The following is a 7681-nucleotide window of genomic DNA, read 5'->3' on the forward strand; positions in this document are numbered from 1 at the left end:
TAGCTAGTGATGATTCTCTTAAATCTATTTAAATGATTGCTCCAAGCTGCTCATTGGTACAAGTAATTCATCCCATTACCAATAATTACTCAAAGCCCATTGGTTTTTACCCTATCTACTTATGCAGAATTTCAGTCTCCCGAAAATTCAGCTCATCTTCAAACACACTCTATATTTTACTTACTTGATTTTTTTGCCTGTCATTCTCTCTGGATTGTAAACTCCATGAGGGTAGGCCTTTGTTCTGTTTTCTCACTGTTGTATCTCAGAGCCCACTTCCAGGCCTGGCATATGGTAGGTGTTCAATACATATTTAATAGGTAAATGAATGAATGAATGAATAATTATCATCCCCATTTTACAGATGAGCAATAGGAGCTCAGGGAGGTGAAAGAACCTGCCCAAGGTCATGTCTAGAAAGGAGAAAAGCTGGCCTTTGAACACAGGGCTGTCCAGTTTGTAGGTGTCATGCTCCTAACAGATCGCCATGTTGCTTCCAGCAAATTAAATATTCCATGGCAAGAGTTATATTCTGGTTGCATTCTACTGTCTCTTCTGGAAGTTCCTGTTATTGTCAAACCTGAAATTCTCTATGTTGTTTTTCATTCTAGTCACATAGAAGACATGATTTAGAAAAGTTTGAATTTGTGATATACCTTTTCTCTTCGATTTGGGTACTATAAGTCTTAGAAGCAAGAAAGTTGATTTGGACGTAATGTCAACATGGGAAAAATGCAATGAAAATTATCTGGGGGCTTCCTTTATAGGCCAAAGATGTTGGGATGTATGTTTTGGGGATGTATGGTTCATCTGACAAAAAGTCCTTTTTATTTGTTCATTTTAGCAGATATTTCTTGAGCATCTGCTGTATTTCAGGCACTCTGCTGGGTGCTAAGAATGTAACAATGAATGAGACACAGAGGCTAATCTCAGTTGTTGCAAGATGACCTCCAGCAAAATATTGGGTCACCATGAGCATATGTATATAAACTATATTTAGTTAAAACCTTTTACATACTTGACTCATCTTTTAAAACAATTATTTAACTAATTATTATTATTTAAATTTAACGTAATTATTTAACTACTTACATGACAGCTTGTTTTAAAATCATTCAACTAATCATTTGTGCTTATTTATTAAATTTTTCTAATTTTAAAAGAAATAGGCATCTTACGCTGGATTACTTGTTGAGAATGTTGAGAAAAATGTCAGATTATTAAATTTTTAATAATTGAATTCAATTTTTAGTAATGCTCAGGCGCGGTGGTTCATGCCTGTAATCCCAGCACTTTGGAAGGCCGAGGCGGGCGAGTCACGAGGTCAGGAGTTCGAGATCAGCCTGGCCAACATGGTGAAACCCTATCTCTACTAAAAATACAAAAATGAGCTGGACATGGTGGCGGGTGCCACCACCTCCAGCTACTCTGGAGGCTGAGGCGGGAGAATCGCTTGAACCCGGGAGGTAGAGGTTGCAGCAAGCTGAGATCACACCATTGCACTCCAGCCTGGGCAACAGGACGAGACTCTGTCTCAAAAAATAAAAAATAAAAAAAATTACTGTTTGAGGCATATGTAATTCACATTTTGTTGAAAATAAGAGAAACCTTGGCAATTTCATATGCTTCAACTTAATCATGTTATCTGACTGTAAACTAACATATTGGACCATCTTGTTTAGTTCTAGGGCTCATCTACAGAAAGTAATAGCATATTCTAGCATTGGGGCTATCGTGAAGTATATGCTTAAAACTTGCTCATTATGGTAGGGTTGACTTTGGGAGGTTATGTGAAGAAGTCATATAACCTCATGAAGAGTCAGAAAGGTGACGTGAAAAATCACCTTAAGAAGACTGAATATGTATCAACCCTGTAAAATGTTAATGTAACCCGATTTAATATATTAGCAGCCTCAAATAAGGAAAGTGTCAATCAAAAAGAGACAGGCAGGAGATTGTGCAGCCATGGAGATGAGAGAAAGGAGAAGGACCTTTGGGATACTCAGGTTAGTACTGTCCATCTAGAAACAAAATTTCGACCAAGAGAATTTTTCTGTATCTTTGAGATATAATTTACATATGATAAAACCTTCAGTGTTAAATTAAATGAATTTTGGCAATTATGTACAACCATGAAATCCAAAATATAGTATATTTTCTTCACCTCAGAAAATTCCAAGCCCTTTCTAATCAAAACCAACCCCTTCCAGGCAATCACTTTCTGGTATTTTCACTTTGAATAATGTAGCCTATTCTAGAACTTGGTATAAGTGGAATCATCTGTATATATCCCTTTCTGTAAGGCTTCTCTTGCTAAATATAATGTTTTTGAGATTCATCCATGTTTTTGGGCATATCAGTAGCTTTTAAAAAATACTGCTGAGTAGTATTTTATTGTATGAATATACTACAATTTGTTTATCCATTCTCCTGCTTAGGATTAACCAGCATATACCTTTTATTGTGATAAAGCATATATATAACATAAAAGTTACAATTTTAACCACTTTTAAGTGTGTGTCATTTTCACTGGCATTAAGCACATTTATAATTTGTGCACCTATCACCTATCCAGAATTTTTGATCATTCCAAACAGAAGCTCTGTAGTTATAAAATGGTAATTCCCCATTCTTTCCCCAGCCCCTATGCCCCTGGTAACCCCCATACAACTTTATGTCCCTATGAATTTGACAATTCTAGGCACCTCATATAAATGAAATCATACAGCATTTGTCTTTCAAAGGCTGGGTTATTTTATTTAGCATAATGTTCTCAAAGTTCATCCATGTTGTAGCATGTGTCAGAATTTCATTCTTTTTTAGCGCTGAATAATATTCCATTATATGTATATACCATCTTTTATTTATTTGTTCATTTAACGATAGACACTTGCACTGTTTTTCACCTTTTGGCTACTGTGAATGCTGCTGCTATGAACAATGGTACACAAATATCTGTTTGAGTCCCTGCTTTCAATTCTCTTGGGTATATACCCAGAAATTGAATTGTTGAATCATGTGGTAATTCTATGTTTAATTTTTTAGAAGCTGCCATACTGTTTTCTATAGTGGCCGCACCTTTTACATCCTCACTAGCAATGCACAAGTGTTCCAATTTCTCCACGTCTTTGCCAACACTTGTTATTTTCAGGTTTTAATTTTTTAAAATAACAGTTATCCTAATGGATGTGAAGTGGTATCTCATTGTGGGTTTGATTTGCATTTTCCTTAACAGCTAATGATGTTGAACATCTTTTCATGTGCTTCTTGGGCATTTCTATATATTTGGAGAAATATCTATTCAAGTTTTTTGCCTGGTTTTGAATTGGGCTACTTTTGTTGTTGCTGTTGTTGAGTTGTAGGAGGCCTTTATACATTCCGGATATTAACCCCTTACCAGATATATGTTTTACTAATATTATCTCCCATCCCATGGATTCTTTTTTCACTCTCTTGATCATATCCTTTGATGCACAAAAGTTTTTACTTTTAATGAATTCCAATTTATCATTTTTTTCTTTTGTTGCCTGCACTGTTGGCATCATATCCAAGAAACTATTACCCAATCTAATGTCATAAAGATTTTCCCCAATGTTTTCTTTTAGGAGTTTTATAGTTTTAGCTCTTCCATTTAGGTCTTTGATTCATTATGAGGTTTTATATCCTTTTTGTATATGATCTGGCATAAGGGCCCACCTTCATTCTTTTACGTGTAGATATCCAGTTTTCCCAGCATCATTTGTTGAAAGCATCATCATTTCTCCACTGAATGGTCTAAGCTCTCTTTTTAATAGTTAACTGACCATATATATGATGATTTATTTCTGGACCCTTCCATCCATTGGTCTATATGTCAGTTCTCATTCTAGTACCAAACTGTTCTGATTACTGTAGCTTTGTAGTAAGTTTTGAAGTCAGGAATGGTGCATCCTCCAAATTTTGTTCCTTTTTCTTTTTCAAAATTATTTTGATTATTCAGAGTCCTTTGAGAGTCCATAAGAGTTTAAAGATGGGTTTTTCCATGTCTTCAAAAAAGCACTATTAGGGAGAGGGCAAATAACTGCGGGTATCTGGGAACACTGATGCTCAACACCACGTCGAGGCACAAGCTGGCACAACCCCAGCACATCAACTAGGAGGAGGACCAGGGTGAGCAGCAGCCACAGCAGCTGACCCTAGCTTTTGCAGATGTGGCCCCAGTGCCACTGGTGGCCTGGGAGCCAGGGCTGCTGTAACAAACAACCACAAATGCGATGGCTTAAAACAACAGAAATTTATTCTCTCACCGTTCTGGAGGCCAGACATCCAAACTTTAGGTGCTCCAGCGAACCACCCAGGGAATCACAATAAAGTGGCTACGTTGGGAGGAAACACAAATGCGAGAAATGTTGTGCAGAGTTCTTTAGCATCTTTGAGTTCTTAGAACATAAGAAAAATTACACTAAAAATCCACCAGTTGTGTTGTCATCATGAATGATAGCGAGGGGCCAGTGCCTTCAGGAGACTTCTCTGGAGCTGTGCTGAGCCACCAGCCACTTTGTTCAAACAGTAAGGATGGTCACAGGGAGAATGGTGGCCGTAGGGAACATGAAGAAGGAGCTGGGTGTGGAGTTTGTGGTGTACCTAAAAACCAGAGATGGCCTGCCACCCACACCCCAGGAGATAAGCTATTTACTCAAAGGCAAAGTGGCCAACACTATGTGAGCCTGCAGGCACTACTGGGCACCAAAGTGGTAATAAATCAGTGGAGCTAAGATGCACTGCCAGCCTCTGTGCCCAGTATCGACAGCATCCCGTGGGTCCTTGAGAAGATCCTGTGCCACAGCAGCTATGGTAGATTCGGCTCACCAATCAGATCCACATCCAGGTGGATAAGTGGGCCTTGCACGCCTTGCACTCAGATGGGGAAGAGGCCAACATCCTGAAGACCTTGTGCAGTCACCTGTCCCAGCAGGTTTCTGCAGCTGTGGCTTTGCTCAGCCTGAAAGCTGGAAGCCAAGGTCTGTCTCTGGACACCTTGAAACAAGCCATACTAACTCACACCAATATCCTTTTCACCACCAGTTCTCCATCCCCAGGGCTGATGCCCTTTGCTGTGAAGCTGGATAGGACCAGGGTGCTTCAAATGTAATGTTCCACCTCTTGAGTGCTTTGCTTCTTAAGGCCCCGGGCTTGGTGCACTTCCAAAGTCCTTTCTCCACTGGGGCACTAGACCCATCCAAGAAAGGGAAGGGGAAGCCACTGAACCTCAGTGGATGTCAAACCCGAAGACGAGGTGATCCTCTACAAGGACAAGTGTAAGTATTGTAGGGTTTTTTGAGATTGATAGCTCCTTGCAGATCCACCTCCACGTTCACATGGGAAGAGAGACCCTTTGTGTGCTCTGTCTGTGATAACTGCTTCACCACCAAGGGCATCCTCAAGATGCACGTTCACCAGCATCCTCAGGTGAAGGCAAACCCTCAGCTGTTTGCTGAGCTCTAGGACAAAACGGTGGTAGGCAATCACATCCCCTATGCATTCTTTGTGTATCAATAGATGAACTGAGTCTCTCTTTAGGCACAAAATCTGTTCTTGTAATCCCCTCTGTGGGGCTACTTCAAAAGCTCTCTTTGGGGCCTAACCCCAAGGACCTCACAGGTGACCCATTGCCCAGTGACCTGTAGCCCACACTTCCTGGCATGGGGCCAAACCATAATTCCTCAAGGGTTGGTGGCTTCCAAGAAAGTGGGACCCCTGAACCAGGATCAGAGACTCTGAAATTGCACAACTGGTGGAGTACATCGACATGACCACCACTGACCTCAACAAATACCTCATTTGCCACCAAGTATTAAGCTGCTAAAGCTCCCTCTAAATGCACTGCTGCATCCACACTCCGGAGACACCATTCCAGTGTAAGGTCTGCTAAAGCTCATTCTAAATGCATTGCTGCATCCACACTCCGGAGACACCATTCCAGTGTAAGATCTGTGGCTGAGCTTTTTCTACCAAAGGCATCCCTTAAGATACACTGGGGTTCACCAACCCAACACATCCATAAAGGCGCATCATCTGTGCCTTTTCTATCAGAAGAAGTTCACCAGTGCTGTGATGTTGTAGCAGCATATTCAGATGGACATGGACAGTCAGATTCCCAACCTTCCCCTGCCAGAGAATTCCTGTGACTTTATGGGTCCTGAACCAATGACGGCAGAGGTGAATGGCAGCACCAGTGCCATGTGCCATAATGATGTTTTTGAAAGCACCAGTGTAGATGACGTCAGCTCCCAGGAGGCCTCTAGTAGCTCCTCAAAGGTCCCTGTGCCTCCTCCCAGCATGCAGTAGGCATCACCTACACTAGGGTTCACCATGATGGCTTCTTCAGATGCCCTGGGAAACGTGGGTCCTGCCCCTTTTGGCCTGCAGCACCAGAGCAGCAGAGAAAACAGTTCCATGAAGAGAAACAGCTTGACCAATGACTGGTCCTCACCGATGGGAGACAGGGAGTATCGGAGCTGAAGTCCAGACATCATGGAAACCACAGCCTTCCAGGTACTCTCCCCAGCCAATGGCCAAGTGGGAAGGATCAGTCAGTCTCCTGATGCCAGAGACAAAGCAGAAAGCTCTGAAAACAGCCTGATTAAGATAGAAGATTGGAGCCATCTCCCTTCATGTTGATCCGAGCTCAGCCAATCTATGTCAAAGTTGAAGTCCCTGGCACATTTGTTGAACCCTCCACATTGTCCCTGGGGATGACCCCTTTGTCAGCGGCCTAACCATGCCAACAGGCCAAGCAACACAGCTGCACATGGTGTGGGAAGAACTTCTCACCCATTAGCCTTCTTCAGATTCATGAGCAGACTCACACTGGAGAGAAACCTTTTGCATGCAACATTTGTGGATGAGCTTTTACCACCAAATGCAACTGGAAGGTCCACTATATGACTCAGCACGCCATGGTAAGAAGCTGGCTATTAAGAACACCATAGCTCTGTTAGGTACAGATGGAAAGAGTCTCAAATATTTCCCAGGGAAATCCTGTCCACTTCAGTGAACTTGGGCCCTGTTATGTGGAACCAGGACACCAGCACACTCAATGGTGGTATAGCCATGAAGACCAATGAGATCTCTGATCCAGAGTGGCAGTGTTCCTATCCTCCTGGTTTTCTTGGGAATCAACTTCAATATAAATAACTCCACTGTCTCCAACGTGGATGGCTTCCATTTGGGTGTCAGTGCAGATATGGCAAAAACAGGTGCTACTGGGAGCATTCCCAAACACCAGTTTCCTCACTTCCTGGAAGAAGACGAGATTGTGGTCAGCCAAACTCAAGGAGAACTTGCATGGAAAGAGAAATGCAAACAGATTGAAATCTCTAGAATCTGCTCTTTTTAATAAGAACTCATCTCCTAGCCAGATGCGGTGGCTCAAGCCTATAATTGCAGCACTTTGGGAGACTGAGGCAGGCAGATCACAAGGTCAAGAGATCAAGACCATCCTGGCCAACATGGTGAAATGCTGTCTCTACTAAAAATACAAAAATTAGCTGGGTGTGGTGGTGAGTGCCTGTAATACCAGCTACTTGGGAGGCTGAGGCAGGAGAATCATTTGAACCCGGGAGATGGATGCTGCAGTGAGCCGAGATCATGCCACTGCACTCCGCCCTGGTGATAGAGCGAGACTCTGTCTTAAAAAGAA

The 7681-nt window shown here is 42.1% G+C and overlaps 1 pseudogene; it reads left to right on the forward strand.

The window, feature by feature from the left end:
* Nucleotides 1-4082: 4082 nt before the first annotated feature.
* LOC108513749 (sal-like protein 4 pseudogene) lies at nucleotides 4083-7378 on the forward strand (annotated as a pseudogene).
* The last annotated feature ends 303 nt before the right edge of the window (nucleotides 7379-7681 follow it).

This window comes from Rhinopithecus bieti, unplaced genomic scaffold (assembly GCF_001698545.2).
Source record: "Rhinopithecus bieti isolate Rb0 unplaced genomic scaffold, ASM169854v2 scaffold_1918, whole genome shotgun sequence".
Classification (NCBI taxonomy): domain Eukaryota; kingdom Metazoa; phylum Chordata; class Mammalia; order Primates; family Cercopithecidae; genus Rhinopithecus; species Rhinopithecus bieti.